The sequence below is a fragment of the Puma concolor genome, chromosome B1 (assembly GCF_028749965.1).
Source record: "Puma concolor isolate L17-30 chromosome B1, mPumCon1.1.hap2, whole genome shotgun sequence".
NCBI lineage: Eukaryota > Metazoa > Chordata > Mammalia > Carnivora > Felidae > Puma > Puma concolor.
Window position 1 is genome coordinate 196,367,689 of NC_141670.1, and position 16,913 is coordinate 196,384,601.

The window sequence follows — 16,913 nt, forward strand, 5'->3', positions numbered from 1 at the left end:
CAGATAATCTTCACAATTGCATAATCCAGTTGCTTCCCATACATCGATTTTTATATATTATCTCCTCCTGGTTCTGTTTCTCTGGTTGAACACTGACATACACAAGTGACAAATCTTTAACTCCCTGAAATGGTAGGCAGAGTGGGTGTGCAGGGCTATGTAGGAGTGGAGGTAAGACCACAGTCTTTAGAGTTCCAAGGAGCTCCTTTCACATCACAAAGATTAAGAACCCTGGTCTGCTGGATAAAGGCCCAAGTCTTTAAAATGGTGCACAGTGCTCTATAACCTGTCCCCGCTGACCACCTCAACCTCATTTCTGGCCTCCCACTTTCTCACTTTTTAGAATCCGGGATTAACAATGCACCTGGGCTCCATAAGAGAGTTCATGAAAATCTCTATGGGGAGCAAGGAAAACACCCCAGAGCTTTCTGGGTGCTTTAGACAAGGCTCCTCACTCTCCCATCTTCAAAGCTCCATAAACCTGTCATGGTTCCTGTAGACCCCACCTTGGTCCTCCCTGCCACTTACAGACTGATCACCACTCTCTACCTTGAGACACAGGGGAGTCTTATCACCCCCTTTATCCCAGTTCATGTCCTTCTGGACCCCCAGGACATCACTCATCTTGTGGGTTCTCATCACCATATACCCCTTCCTGACCCATCTCCCACCCCTTCCTTCCCTGGTGCCTCTTAGAACGCAAGGTTGCTCATCAGTGAAGTGCTCTGTATCCTTGCCCTCTTTTCTGAATGTTATCGCATCTTCTTGTTCTGACTGCAGCTTGGCTGTCCCCTGAGAGACATCTCTGTCCCTGTAGCACACTCAGGCAGTGGCTGTTCTTTACCCCTCGGTTGTCATTCTCCTGGATCTTGATGTGCATAGGACCTATCTGTTCCTCCTTGCTATTTCTAGATGGTTCATCTCCCTGCATCCTTCTATCCCTCCAGGGTTGAGTCTCACGTCATCAGTCCATGACGTTCACCAGTCTTCCGGGTTGACATCATCTCCTAATTCACTTCACTGCCATCATATCCTGGAGGTCTCAGCTCCTGGCCTCTGTCCGTCACTCTCTTCAACACTATTGTCCTGATTCTAGGTGATTTCAGTGTTTCCTTAGAAAACCTGTCACATACTCTGGCTCACAGTTCCTTGACTTCTTTCCTTCCAGTGGTCTCGTCTCCCACCCAATCTCAGCCTCTTACTCACATGCTGGTACGGAGAGCTTGTAACTACCTATAACTGCAGGATCTTCATAAACCAAGCTTCATGCTTCCCATTGTCCTACTGACGCTTCTTTTCTGGGACTCCAAATTCAACCACTGCTTAATTTTACTTGGATGCTGCCATTTTTATTCTTTACCCTATCCAAGTCCTCACCTCCTTCCTTACCCTGTTTACATTCTATGACAATTACCCTCAGCAATAAACCTTTGACTCCTTGGCCTCTCTTTTGCTTTATTGAACCTTATTTAACTAAACCACCACTTTGGCTAGAAGCACTAGAGAAAAACGCACCACCAGGCTGACTGCCCTGCATCTCCAAATGTGATTGCTCACCTCAGAAGCGTCCTTGATTAATGCTGCCCATCAGTGATACTCAATTTTCTCATTTGATTAACCATCCCACTCTCCTTTATAACTATTGCATACCTGTCTTCTCTTTTCAAATCTTTGACACCTCTTCCTCTGTGGTTATCCTCAATGAACGACCTTATTTCCCATTTTATTCAGAAAATAGAGGAGAAGACCTAGAAGTTCCCACCACCACACTGATACCCCCTTTTGTATTGTATCAAGTGGGTATGCTCTGCCACTCTCTTATTGTTGTTTGTGCCTCTATCCCAGGTCAACCTACTTCCTGTGCCCTGGATCTCATCCACTCTCCCTTCCCCCTCTTGTCTTCTCAATGACATCACCCCAGCAAGTCTCTTCTGTGTCCTGCACACTCTGAAGGTCATTTCTTCCCTTCTATCTATCACTCACTCTCTCTCTCTCTAGTTGTGTAATAATGTATATCTGGAGATTACATATATACATATTATATATGTAAATGTGGAAGTTATATATGTAGCTGCATATACATATATAGTAATGAAATAATGTATAGAAACAATGCATATAAAGTAAATTATGTTTGGGTACTGATCTGTATTGCTACGTATACTATTATACAGCACTAATATGTTACCTTTTCCAAAGGCTTCTCTCTCAAGACAGTGCCTCATTTCACTGCTCCCATTTATTTATTTATTTATTTTTTAATATGAAATTTATTGTCACATTGGTTTCCATACAACACCCAGTGCTCATCCCAAAAGGTGCCCTCCTCAATACCCCTCACCCACCCTCCCCTCCCTCCCACCCCCCATCGACCCTCAGCTTGTTCTCAGTTTTTAAGAGTCTCTTATGCTTTGGCTCTCTCCCTCTCTAACCTCTTTTTTTTTTTTTCTTCTGCTCCCCCATGGACTTCTGTTAAGTTTCTCAGGATCCACATAAGAGTGAAAACATATGGTATCTGTCTTTCTCTGTATGACTTATTTCACTTAGCATAACACTCTCCAGTTTCGGGGCGCCTGGGTGGCGCAGTCGGTTAAGCGGCCGACTTCAGCCAGGTCACGATCTCGCGGTCCGTGAGTTCGAGCCCCGTGTCGGGCTCTGGGCTGATGGCTCAGAGCCTGGAGCCTGTTTCTGATTCTGTGTCTCCCTCTCTCTCTGCCCCTCCCCCGTTCATGCTCTGTCTCTCTCTGTCCCAAAAAAATAAATAAACGTTAAAAAAAAAATTTTAAAAAACACTCTCCAGTTCCATCCACGTTGCTCCAAAGGGCCACATTTCATTCTTTCTCATTGCCGCGTAGTATTCCATTGCGTATATAAACCACAGTTTCTGTATCCATTCATCAGTTGATGGACATTTAGGCTCTTTCCATAATTTGGCTATTGTTGAGAGTGCTGCTATAAACATTGGGGTACAAGTGCCCCGATGCACCTTGCTGCTCCCTTTTATAGCAAAGTCCTTGAATGAAGTCTCTCTACTCCCTCCCTGGAGTTTCATCCCCAGCCCCCAACACTGTCTCTCAGACCTGCCCCACCCGGCTTCCATCTTCCTTCCCACTGCTCCAGTGCAAGCAACCTGTTCAAAGCCATCAACCACTCCCACGAGTCTACCGCAGCGGTCACTTCCTAGTCCTCTCAGTACCTGAACTATCACTCCTACTTCTTCCCTTCACGTGTCCACGAGAAACCACTGTCTCTTGGTTCTCCTCTTATTCCTTTTCCTTTTCACTGCCTCCTTTCCTGGATTCCTATCCTCTTCCTAATCTGTAAATGTTGGAAGCCCAGGCTCAATCCTCAGATCCCTTCTTTATCTGTACTGATCCTCTTCCCCTTAGTTATCCCATCCAATCACATGGCTTGAAACATCTACTTGCAGCTTAGACCTTCCTCCTGAACTCCAGACTCACCGACTAGACATCTACACATGGGTGTCTCAGGGAAACATGAACCCAATATCGCCAGCCTCGAGCTCCAATCAATAACAACTTTTTTCTTTTTTTTGATACTCGGACCAAATACCTTGGATTCCCCTTGATGCTCCTCTTTTCCATGAATCCGACATTAGAGACAACTCATTGTGCTTCTCCTTGAGCACTGTCTCAAGCATCTCACCCTTCCTCACTGTCTCCACTGCTGTCACTCTTGTCCCTTTTTCACCATTATTTCCTGCCTGAGTCATTGCAACCATTTCCACCCGGTCTTTTGCTCCCGCCCTTGGAGAAGGCGCTCAACAGGCAGAGCACTCCCGTGCTCATGGCTTTCCTTCTTAGTCAGACTAAAAAGTAAAGGCTTAGAATAAGTCACAAGACTTTGATGGCCTGCCCCTCCCCACCGTGTGACTTTATAGTCTACCTTTCTCTCCTTTGCTCCAGCCACACTGTTCCTGAGCTGCTCCTCAACATATTCCTGCCACTGTGCATTGACAGGGTGAGTCTGCCCCCAGACAGAACAACACAAGGTAAAATATTTGCACGCACTGTTCTTCCCACCCAGAAAACTTTCCCTTAGAGGTTTGTCCATATCTATACCTGTTTCTATATCCTCAACACCTAGGTGTCTGTATATGTGTAGGTAATGTACATCTACATGTGTTTGTGTATGTGTGTATGTACACATGTATGTATATCTACACCTACACCTGCGTCTATTTATACCTATAACTACACCTGTATCTGTATCTGTATCTGTATCTGTATCTGTCATCATCTTGCTGTATCACCACTTCAGGGCTATACTCACATTTCATTTTCCCACTGAGGCCTCTCCGACCGCTCTTCTCAAAACTACAAATCCAGCCATTCCATACCCTCTTCTTTGTGTGTTCTTTTTAAAGCCCATTGCATGTATTATTCTAGAACATACTATGCTTTTGATTTATTTCGGTATCATCTATCTTCCCCCATGAAATGTAAGCTCCACGAAGGCAGGTATTCTTGTTTGTCCTTTTGTCGCTGAGCCCTGAGCATCTGGAACAGCAGCTGCTGCATATTAGGGACACGAATTTATTGATGAGACAATGAAATAAAGGCCACGAATGATGATAAACAGTATTTGATTGGGATCCATGTCTCCTCATATCTAAGTCTTCAATTAGCTAGTTTCTGTATCAGCCCGGTCCCCCACTCCCAGCCCCCTAAAAAGTCCTGTGCACAAGAGATAAGGCCCATCAAAGGAACATCTGGTTACAGCTAGAGCTTTGGTCACACGTGCTCAAGTAGGACCCCAGGACCCTGGTGAGCAGGGCTGGGATGCAAACATCCTTCTTGCGTTCTGGGAGATATCACTCTGATTGCCAGGGAAGACAGGTCCAGGGAAAACAAAAGCAACAGACAGTTTTTATTCGGCTTTTGGGTCTAGTTTTGAACAAAGCAGTCTGGCATTTGAGCTTTCTGGCTGGTAAAGTAAAATGTCACAAATAGAAATGTCCTTAATCAAATTAATTGCATTGTTTTACCGTGCTTTGATGGGGTTGGTCTACCCTCAAACAGAACAAGGCAATGTAAAATAGAAGCTGTGAGGTGGACCGTTGTCAGACTTTTCATGCACGTCCGTTTTATTTTGGTCTGTGAATTCTTTATCAAGTGAGCCTGCTGTTGTTGAAATAACAATAAGCCTGGCGAGGTTGCTGAGAGCTGGAGCAGGGATGCTACAATCTACCCAACGGTCCATTTTCCAAGCAGCAGCCTTAGATTGGTCTTAGAACTTAAATCAGAGCCTGTCAGTCACTCTCGTGCTCAAAGCCCTGCCATAGCTTCCTGCATCCCTGGAGGTAAATCTCAAGGCCCTTGCAAGGTCTTAGATGGGCTCGATCCTCATTCCCTTCTGACCTCACATCCCTCCTCATGCACTTCTTTCCAGCTACCTGGCATCCTCCTGTGTCTGGAAGGAACCAAGCACCATCAATCATAACTTCCCTCCAACTTGTTACTCCTCAGCCCACAATGATCTTCACCCAGATGCTGGCGTGACTCATTCTGCTACCTTCCAGTCTCTGCTCAAATGTTGGCTTTCTGTGGCCCCAGCCTTTCCCGACCCACCTTTCTTTCTTTCTCTTTCTTTCTTTCTTTCTTTCTTCCTTCCTTTCTTTCTTTCTTTCTTTCTTTCTTTCTTTCTTTCTTTCTTCCTGCAGGTTCATTTTATTTATTTATTATTTATTTTTAATTTACATCCAAGCCATTAGCATATAGTGCAATCATGATTTCAGGAGTAGATTCCAGTGATTCGTCCCTGACACCTAACCCCCAGTGTTCATCCCAACAAGTGTCTTCCTTAATGAACCTCTCCCATTTAGCGCATTCTCCTACCTATAATGCCTCCAGCAACCCTCAGTTTGTCTCTATATTTAAGAGTCTCTTATGTCCCCCCCTCCATTTTTTTTTGCTTCCCTTCCCTTATATTCATCTGTTTTGTATCTTAAATTCTACATGAGTGAAGTCGTATGATATTTGTCTTTCTCTGACTAATTTCGCTTAGCATGGTACATTCTACTTCCATGCACATTGTTGCAAATGGCAAGATTTCATTCTTGATCACTGAGTAATATTCCATTACACACACACACACACACACCACATCTTTTTTATCCATTCATCTGTCGATGGACATTTGGGCTCTTTCCCTACTTTGGCTATTGCCTGACCCACCTTTCTAAAGCAGCACATCTCTCTCTTACCCACTTCCCTCTTCATTGTTTTCACATCTTTTGTTGTCTTTGCCTGTATACTCCTCAAGTGGCCTGTAAGACCTAGAGGAGAGAGTTCATTTGTTTTGATCGCAGCCCTGCCCTGAGTGTCTAGAATAGTTCCAGACACTCTGTGGATACTTAATCCTGGCTCCCTATGACTCTACCAGTCTTGTAGGTAACAAGGATTCTTAATGGACAAGCCAAAGAGACCAGTACTTACTTACAAGAGAGGAGAGAAAGAGAGAGAGAGAGATTGAGAAAACCAGTGTTCTAGAAATCTCAAACTCCTAGCCCTTGTTCTCATAAGAGAGTTCTTCCCTTGGGAACCTTGAAACCTGACTAAATCTGGACCTGGTCCATCCACATCCATGCTCCTCCCCACCCCGTTGCTGGCGAGGGTGGTATCGAGGGGAAGAAGAACATCTTCTCCTCTGAGAGGCCAATACCTGCGTGTCTGTCTGCCAGCTGCCCTCGAGTCTGAGCATGAAACCTCCCCAAACTGACCCTTAGGATTTCAAGTAATCAAAGGAAGACAGTCTAAATCTGAAACATTTGGAAGCTGAGAACCCGATTTGCCCCAAGAAAGCTGATGCTTATTAAAATCTTCAAAGGGCAAACATGAAAATGGTCCATGTTTTAGATTATCTCCCTCTCATTTGTCATGTCTGGAACCATTTTTACAGCACTGGAATCAAAAGCTCCAAGAGTTCAGCTTTCTTCCTCCACACACCTCTTTGCTGGCAAGGTTCCAGAACATTCTCCAGGCTCATGGGTCACAGAAAGAGAATATGTGTGGTCAGAGGCCTTCTCTGACAGTCTGCACTTGAGCCAAGTTATTTTCAAAGCTGAGATGAGTTTAGAGAGGTCATTATAGTTCAGAGTTTAAAATAAAAGTTTCAGGAAGGCTCATGTGTTTCAGTTAAAATGCAAAATATATGACTGGTGTCATGGTGGCTATTTTTATATGATGTCTTTTGGAGATAAACATTTGCTATAGATTTCAATCTGTCAAGGGGGAAAGAAGTAAATATAATTTGTTTCTAGTGCTTCCCTATGACAAGAACTGGGCTGGGTACTTGCAGTACACATTTAATCAGTTTGCTGTCTTTATCTTAAACAATGATCTTATTTCCAACATCCTAGAGAAAAACAGAGAGCATGATCTGGATCCTCTCAATGTTTCTACCATACCTAATTTATCCACATTCCCATCCATTCTCATTTGCTTCCCATTGGTCTTTTTTTTTTTTTTAATGTGTATTTATTTGTGAGAGAGAGAGACAGAGTGCAAGTGGGGGAGGGGCAGAGAAAGAGGGAGACACAGAATCTGAAGCAGGCTCCAGTCTCTGAGCTGTCAGCACAGAGCCCAATGTGGGGCTCGAACTCACAAACCGCGAGATCATGGCTTGGGCTGAAGTCGGACGCTTACCTGACTGAGCCACCCAGTTTCCTGCCGGTCTTAATGGACACTGGTGTGAGGCAGGACCCATGCTTATTCAAAACCAAGCCCTCCCCCTGGGGACTGTTTCAACCTACCTCTTGTCTCTCCTAGATTATCTGGCTCAGTAACCTTCTGTCATTTTCCGGTATCTTCGACTTCACCACTGGCCGACTGCTCTCAGTCTGTACAAACGTTCGTCTTTCTCACCCTGAAATAATTTGAACTTAGCTCTAACTATTTCTAACCACTCTACTTCTCTGTTCTCCCAAGGAAAGTAGATCTGGTAGGTTAAAGGCAACTTACAGGACCAATAAAGAGTGAAGAAAGCAAATCAGCTTTTTCCAAGGGTGCTTCACAAGCCACTATCTGAAGGCATTCAGGCGTGCCTGACCATTCTGTGCTTCATAGCAGTTGGGAATAACTATTTCCAAACTATACTCATTTGAAGGGGCAACTGTTTAGTTAGACTGCCTAGATTTCATTGATTTTTAAAGTATTCTACCTAAGGCCAACTAGAAGTTAGATATTGGCCATTAAGGGTGAGAGGTGTGGGGATGTGTATGCACGTGTATCTGAATGGTGGGGGATAGATACAGACAGTAGAGAGTATAAATTGTTTCTCTTCCCTGCCCAGTGACTAGTTTTAAGGCTTTATGGAGAGAGTTGTTAATGTCAGATGTTGAAAGAAATGTTTCCAGGGAAACTTTTCAGGAAGACATTTCCAGTAAAAATTTGAGTCTTTGGGTACAAGCAAAACTATTTTGGAGCCAGGTGACTCACTATGGGAAAGAGGCTTTCTCTCCATCTCTGCCCAGAACTTAGCAACACTCTGGCTGCATGAGGATCATCAACTTTGGGAAAACAAGAGATTGCATCTATCATTTGAATGTTGCCATTCTCAAGATGGACCCCATTAAAGACTGTGATTTGCATAGAGGACTATGATTTGGACCATGATTTATGGTGACTGCTGCACAGAAATTCATGAGCACATGTGAGCACAGCGTAGAAACAACTTGGGGAAGGATCTCAGCGAGAGGAGAGAGCATGACATTGGATGGTTGACTCTGAGGTGTCCTTATCAGTATTATCTAGGCTGGTGAGGCCAGAGGATGGGAATGCAATCTCATTCCCAGGGATTTTTGCCTGTTTGGATCACTTTTGGTCCAATAAATAAGTATACATTCAAGGAGCATGAAATGAATTTGGCTTCATTCGGGTCAGGAAAAAGGTGGTTGAATTGGCTAAATTCAGACTTAGGTATGGAAGAGAGAATGACAGAGGAGCAGTGGCCTTTTGTTAAGAAAGCGTGGTTGCAAAAATATGGTGAGATATTAGAGGAGAGCCCGAGAAGGTCATGCAATTCTTGCACGACAGTGTGCTACAAACGGTGCTGCAAGGGACAGAAAACACCAAAACGGGCTTGAGTGCATCATTTTATTTTGAATGCCACTGCTAATGCATTAGCTCAGTGGTCTTCATATCAAACGAGTGGGATGGGAGGGACGGGTATGTTCATTAACTTTTCTGGGTAAGGACAGAGACAATAAATGGCTTGCTAAAGGTCACTTTAAATGGTCCGCTCATGTGTGAACAGGAGCCAATGACTTTGAATTGCTTTCTATCATTTTTTTTTTAACCTGATCGTAGTGCAGAAATGAGATTTTGGCTGATGGATAGATTTAGACTTGGCAAAGCTGTGGACATTTTTTGGTTTGTTTCATTTCCTCTTTTTAATTTTGCAATGACGACTGTGAGGTGATAAGCCTTAAATCTCCACCTTTGACTGCAAAGTTTGGAGTGACATGGAGAGATAATTAAAACGGAAAGCAACACGATTTAAGACCTGGGTCCGTGGATTAAAATGAGGAAAATGTATTGAAACAGCTGAGAGTTTCTGTGCAGGCTTTCCTTCACATCCCAACACCACAGAACAAATTGCACAAATTCTAGGAATGATGTCCCTTGATAACAAACACTGGTCACTTTTTCAGATGTCAACAAATGGCTCTGTTGACTCTGTTTTGTAACAAGTTACAAGCAGATGGCACTTTGAAGTGTATGATGCAGTTTAGAAAACACAATCACTTGGACATTTTTGTCTGGTTTGCTAAGATAATGTGATGAAACCCAAAATGAAAGAATCTTGGCGTGTCCGGATAGAACAAGGCTACACACCATTCGGTGGATTTGTCCTCATTTCTTGCAATCAAAGAGTTGATTTTTCAACTGTCAGCTCATGAAGGTTTACGCACTTGCTGAATAAAAGGTGCAAAGCAAGAGAAAACTATCATTTCTTGACGTTTTATCTTTTTTTTTTTAATTTTTGAGAGACAGAGAGAGAGAGAGAGAGAGAGAGAGACAGACAGAACATGAGCGGGGGAGGGGCAGAGAGAGAGGGAGACATAGAACCTGAAGCAGGCTCCAGGCTCTGAGCTGTCAGCACAGAGCCCGATGTGGGACTCGAACTCAGGAACCGTGAGATCATGACCTGAGTCAAAGTCGGACGCTTAACCAACTGAGCCACCCGGGCACCCTTAGAACTATCATTTCTTGAATGCTTATTATGTGCCAGACTCTTTATAAGGTATATTCTTTATAAACTTATATATCTTATTAAATTCTAAAGTAATTCTGTGGGTAGTTACTATTACCCCTAGTTTAAATATAAATAAATGACAGCCTGCAGATATCCCACACCTAGTTAGGTATGAGGCAGAATGCAGACCTTGATCTGACACCCAAACCCATTTCTTCCTCCTCCTCTGTGGTACTTTGGATAGAATCCTGTCCCTACCTGCCCCTTATCACTTGTTTTAAAAATACTTTTAGGGGCGCCTGGGTGGCTCAGTTGGTTGAGCGTCTGACTTCGGCTCAGGTCATGATCTCGTGGTCCGTGAGTTCAAGCCCCGCGTCAGGCTCTGTGCTGACTGCTCAGAGCTTGGAGCCTGTTTCAGATTCTGTGTCTCCCTCTTTCCCTGACCCTCCCCCGTTCATGCTCTGTCTCTCTCTGTCTCAAAAATAAATAAACGTTAAAAAAAAAATTAAAAAAAAATACTTTTATGTTCACAATTAAGTCTCAAAATAGGTGCAACTAACAAATGTTTATGTAATATAGTTCTTATTTATGTATCAAATTCCAAATTCATTGCTTTCATAAACAGTAATTTGTGGAATATTTTGACAAATACTATAGGTTTGACTCTCGCAAAACCCACCCCAATCCGTCCCCCCCCGACTTTTTCTACATGAAAGACAGAATACACAAACAATACACAAATTTCCAGATCGTCTTGCTGTGAGGGGTGCACAAGTACATGGGAAGTCCTGGAAGAGGGTTTCCTTTTCCAATTAAAGGGGCAAAGTTTGACAAGAAGGTTTTTCCCTTCCTGCCCAGAATATGAACTCAATACCTAGCGGTACAGCAGCTGTCTTGCCACCATGAGGATGAAAACTATGTGCTAACCAACACTACTGAAGCAGGGAGACAGAAGGAATGTGGCTTCCCGATGGCACCTTTAAATAGCCACATCGTCCTTGGATCATCTAGCTTTCGGCTTCTTGTTATGTGAGAAAAATAAACCCCTTACATGTGAAAGGACCCAGATTTTCTGATGCTCACAGATAAATGCAATCCAAACTGATGCACTTGGTAACCAGAATTTTAGAAGACATTCCTATTTTCTAACTGTGTTCCATTTTTATGCTGGTTTGGTCCCAATTTGCATTTCCGAAACACTGGAAGTACAACCACCAAATTAGATAATAGATTCCCTGGAATGGTGTTCCTTTGGTTGGGCACGAACTGGAACAGAGTTGGGTCTCCTCCCTGGTTGTGGGAAAATGGCCAGCAGAGCCTGTGATCTGACTGACTGTGGTTTTTCCAGGAAGCCTGGACATCACTTCAGCCAAAGCACTCGGCATGGAGTCGGGCAGGGAGAGCGGGGTGACCAGGCTTGACATGTCACCACCATTTTGCCTTGCATGGGTGTAGAGTTGGCCTTTGGTCAGGAAAACTAGAAAGGACCTTGAGCAATCATTTTGTCTTTCTTTTCACCTTGGGAAAGGACCACACTGAAGTCATATCAGACGTGTATGATAAGCAATCTGGGTCTAATAGACCTCCAAAGAAGAGACGATTCCTCAGCCTCTTCCCTCAGAAGGCCATTTCAACATTTAAAAACGTGCAGTACATCCTTCCTTTACTTACATAGAATGTGTATCGCGTGGGATGGGAGAACACTTTATCTCTCTCCAGCAGGGCAGTAGAGTGGGGTGTGCGGCTGGGCAGTCCTGGATTAAGGTTGTCCTGCCATTTCCTAGCTGGTGCTGAAATTTCTTGTTACTTAACTGCACCAAGCTTCAGCCCCCCATCTGTAGAATAAGCAAATAGTAGCCACACTAGGGTCTTGATGAGGAGCTAATATACATAAAATGCTGAGAATGGTATCTGTCATAAAAGTGCATGTATAACAGTAGCCTCTTTCTCCTACTCTTGCCTCTGGACAGCAGCTCACCACCATTCTCTGGGTGAGATTGCTTTGGAGTCCTGAGAAGCATCCCCACAACACTCCCCATGACCGGAGAATTGCCCCACAACACTCTCCATGACCGGTTAATTAACTTGTCAATGTCCTAGTCCCTTCTTCTTTGCTCTTAGTTTTCAGTCCTTGGATTTTAACTTTGGACCTGGTTTTCCCAAAACAATTTCTAAAAATGTGTTTGCAATTTGGAGAGATCACATTTCTATAAATTAAGCAAAAAAAAATATCAGTGCTATATTTGAAAATCGGAAACATTGGCCTGCACGGTTTGTGTTGCCATGAACACAAGATTTTCGTTCTAAGTTGTGGACCCTTAATTGGGGTTTACACGATGGTGATAAAGGCATAATGGAGTAATGAGACAATCATACAGATTGTTACGGCCAAGTATACTCTGGCCACAAATAGTTGGCTGATTGAAAGACAAAGACTCCTCTGGTACAAGTTATCTACACTGTGACCTTCGCTACGGAGAGACGCTGTCTCAGACCCAAGTGAGGTTTGCTGCACCATTTTAAGAAAGGAAACACTTCAGACCGTGGATTGTTTTTCAAAGCCATACACATGACTCTTGGCTAATAGAACGTTGGATCGGCCGACGTCTGGCAGCTTTGCATGTTGGCTGCACTAACATATGTACAATTTCAGACTCGCAGCCACACATGAAGTCATTGTGAAGCGGCACAAATCATCCCTAAAATCTGCCATGCGGTGGTTCTTCTCCTCTCCAACAATGTAATCCCTAGGAATTGTGATGATTTGAACTTTTTAAGAAGAATAATTAATTAATCTTCATTCACTTAAGACCTACTCATTTATCATTGATGACAAAGAACAGTTTGAAAAAAAGTGCAGAAGATGGAATGAAAGAATGAATGTAGTATAGTTTGGTTCAGAGATTTTTCTCTCCTTCTTTTCATGCAATTACTCATGGCATATGATGTTACGATGAGGAAAGGAAATGACAAAACAGATTTTCAGGCCTAAAAGAAGCTCCATGGATTTACTGCTAGTCACACTATCTCATTACTGTACTTTATGTTCTCTCCATAGCATTTTCCGGTCTCTGAAGTTACATTCTGGTTTATGATTCTATTTTTGCCCCCTCTAGAGTTATGAAGGTAGAGACTTTGGCTCTCGCTTCACAGGTCTATCTAGAATAGTGCATAGCACATTGTAGGTGCTCAGTAAATATCTGGAGACTGAATGGACCAGAGCTAAGGAGAAAAGGAACACCCCTGTTGGTCGGGCATCTATTATGCTAGGTGCCATGCGGGCTTGGTTATGTCTGTTACATACACCTGAGAGGTAAGTGACATACTTGGAGTCTTACAGTTAGAAAGTGATCAAGCCAGAGTTCAAAACCACGGCCGTTGCCCTTCCAATTCTGACATTTGCCACCACCGGAAATTATTCCCAGCATCAGTGGTTCCTGTTCCACCACGCCCTCTGTGACCTCTTTCCGAGGCAGCTAAAGATCCTAGCACATGTTTTGAGAACACGTTTGGCTTGCATTTATCTGTGCTGAAGTAGTCTTCAGAGAAATTGATCTCATTGTATTTTATTCAGCACAGTAAATGCTCCAAGTCGCTGATTTCTCTGTGTTAAGTTTATTGAGCAAATTTCTCATGCTATACAGACAGCAGCTCACTTTGTTCTAAGGTGGTGATGAATTCCACGGAGCTGTACTGATTTATAATAAAATGCTTACAAAGGAAGGAAAACTGCCCCTCTGCTGATGCAGCCAAAAGTGTTGATGACAACAAGTTCAGGTGGTCACAGGGCTTGGAAGCAGGTGACGCATGCCAGAAGTTGAAGAAAGCACCGGGATATAAACAAGACAGTAACTAACTCTGGAATAAGGTTGATTCTGAGCACAGGGTAATCCAAAAAATTTGAATGGGGAAAAGGCCCAATCTCTTGTACTTAGCACAAGTTTTCACCTTCTTCAGGTGGATATGGCAATATTCATTCTTTCCCAGATTACAAAACAGGCTGAGGAATGTGATTGTCTGACTCTGATGCACATCCAAATCCTCTGGAGAGTTACTGACCAAGCGGCCCTTAATTAATGAGGTCCGTGGGCCAGTTACCCAGGAGGCCTTCACTGATATGCAGCACTGGCTTCTTCCATTAGCTCACTCTCCCCTGCAGGGGGCAGTATGGACTTGGCCTCATCAAGAGCATGGGGTCCTGAAAAGAGTGGGAGAGGGGATTTGAAAGTGGGAGTGGGGATTTGAAAGACCGTGCTTAGCTCCTAGCTCTGGTAATTTCTCAGTGTGTGACCTAGGGGCGAGTTGTCTCGCGTCTTGAGCTTGTTTCCTGGTCTGAAATCTTCGCGGGCGGTGGTCAGTCACGTGCCCCCAGGAGGCATTGTGAGGGCCTGGTAAGGAGACACCCCAAAGAACCCAACAGCACGAGGGAAGCAAGGAAAGCAGATGCTGGTTCTAAACGTGGACTTTCTCCACTACGATGCAGCCAGATCATTTACCTCCAAATCCCAACCCTGCCGGCCATCACCGCCATGATTGAGTTATTAGCTAGCCTTAGCCTCAGTTTCTCCTACAGAGAAACCCAAATAACGCTTTGCTTACATTAACTCTCAACCCTCCCATGAGCCCCCAAGGTTTTTACCCATATTTCATACTCAGGAAACTGAGGCACAGAGGAGTGAAGTGACCACGCAGAGGCCACTCTGGGACGTGTGTCCCCCGGTGCTGTGGTTGCAGAGCCGCTACTCCTAACCAGAGAGTTGCCTGCTCCAAAGACATCACGCGACACGGTGAGCAGAGGGCCAAATGCATGGCGAATGCCCAGTAAATGTTTCCCAATATTTGGATAATTTCCTTTCACATTCCAAACACGTATCCCTCCATTTTATGATCCATTGCACCCCACATGTCCAACAGCTAGTGCCCAGATTTATTTAATTATTGCCATGAAAACAAAAGCTGGCTTGGGCTCCACAGACTACAAACACATTAGTTCTAGAAGGGGAGCATCGTCTCAGCTTTTGTTTTTATTGCTTTTACCACATCAAGCACGTAATATGTACTAAGTAAAAGTGAAAGGTTAGAGATCACCTCAGACTAAAAGTTGCTCCAGGGGGTGTCTACACAGGAAATAGGCTGTTATACACCCTTTCCATCCGGAGCCTCCTGGCCCTCTGACATGCCTTACGCATGCACTGCCATCAAGGCACAGAGGAGTTAATTAGCATACGAGGAACAAGCCGGTCTCGTCCTCACAGGACATCAAACTGTGAAACAAAGGTATTCAAAGGGAAAGAAAGCGAGTCAGATATCAGATATCGAGGAGAGTTAAGGCCAGTTGTTCTTGTGCTTAGGAGAGCTTTCCAGGGAGTAGGAGAACCAAGATGCGGATGCCAAGCTTTATTATGCAAAGTAGGAATCAAGACATATTGACAGATGCCTAGTCTGATGGGGGGCAGAGTCCAAGACCTTGGGACGCGAGTACCCTGCAGCCATAGGGTTCTTGATGAGAGACCCTGGAAAAGGACAAGGTCCTGGGGAAGCTGCAGGGTGTCAGAGAGCGAATGTTGATCAAAACAGAGCTATTTCCTTTACATGAGCTGTCCTCTAGCAATTACTTCCCAGTCCTTAACCACAATCTGATTTAAAAAATCTTTAAGGGGCGCCTGGGTGGCGCAGTCGGTTAAGCGTCCGACTTCAGCCAGGTCACGATCTCGCGGTCCGTGAGTTCGAGCCCCGCGTCGGGCTCTGGGCTGATGGCTCAGAGCCTGGAGCCTGTTTCCGATTCTGTGTCTCCCTCTCTCTCTGCCCCCCCCCCCCCCGTTCATGCTCTGTCTCTCTCTGTCCCAAAAATAAATAAACGTTGAAAAAAAAAATTTAAAAAAATAAAAAATCTTTAAAAGTGGGGCGCCTGGGTGTCTCAGTCGGTTAAGCGTCTGACTTCGGCTCAGGTCATGATCTCCTAATAGTGATCTCACGATCTCACGGTTCATGAGTTTGAGCCCTGCATCAGGCTTTCTGCTGTCGGTGCAGAGCCCACTTTGGATCCTCTGTCCTCCTCTCTCTCTGCCCCTCCCCAGCGCGCTCTCTCTCTGTCAAAAATAAACATTTCAAAAAAGCTTTGAAAGAAATATGCTCTAGTACAATGTGTTATGTACAACACTAGGCAATCCCGTCTCATAATTACTCTTAACACAAGCCCATAGTTTTACCAACACAGTTCGCGCTCGTGTATTGCAATGAATGCCTTATCCTCCCCACAGCAATGTAAAATGCCGAGCACATTTGTTTAATAAAATAAACAGTAAATAAATCAGCACCCTCAACCCAAACGACATCGAGCACAAGGTTTATACTACTACAGGGAAATCTCCACCAGACACTATTAGCTTGTATGTTTCCCTTTCCTCCAGCAAACTCCTGCGGTGTATCAGAATGAAGGAAAGCCCTTCAATTTGGATTATGTAGGCACGGATGACAGATGTAGGCACTCGATGACAATTCCGTGTTTCCAGGTGAGGCTCCCGCAAGTGTCAGCCTCTTGCTCCTCTTGACTATGGATCTATAGCCACTAAGGAGCGTAACGGCCAAGTCAAAGGCTCTTTTCAGAACTAACCCTTCCCAAGCCAAGCTGATTCTGACGACTTTCGCTTTCTCTCCTCTGTTCAGCAGAAGCAACCCCCAGAGGAGACGGTTCA

At 44.3% G+C, this 16,913-nt stretch overlaps 1 protein-coding gene and 1 long non-coding RNA gene across 4 annotated transcripts in view; both read right to left on the minus strand.

Moving 5' to 3' along the window:
* The window catches only part of C1QTNF7 (C1q and TNF related 7), a 107,944-nt gene that overhangs the window by 57,866 nt on the left and 33,165 nt on the right, over window positions 1-16,913 (minus strand). The gene's annotated exons all lie outside the window — the stretch shown is intronic.
* LOC147582096 (uncharacterized) lies at window positions 7,477-16,027 on the minus strand. Its single transcript, XR_015250579.1, has 2 exons — window positions 10,750-16,027; window positions 7,477-10,517 (listed from the first exon to the last, which is right to left on the minus strand). It is a non-coding gene; the product is annotated as an uncharacterized LOC147582096 (long non-coding RNA).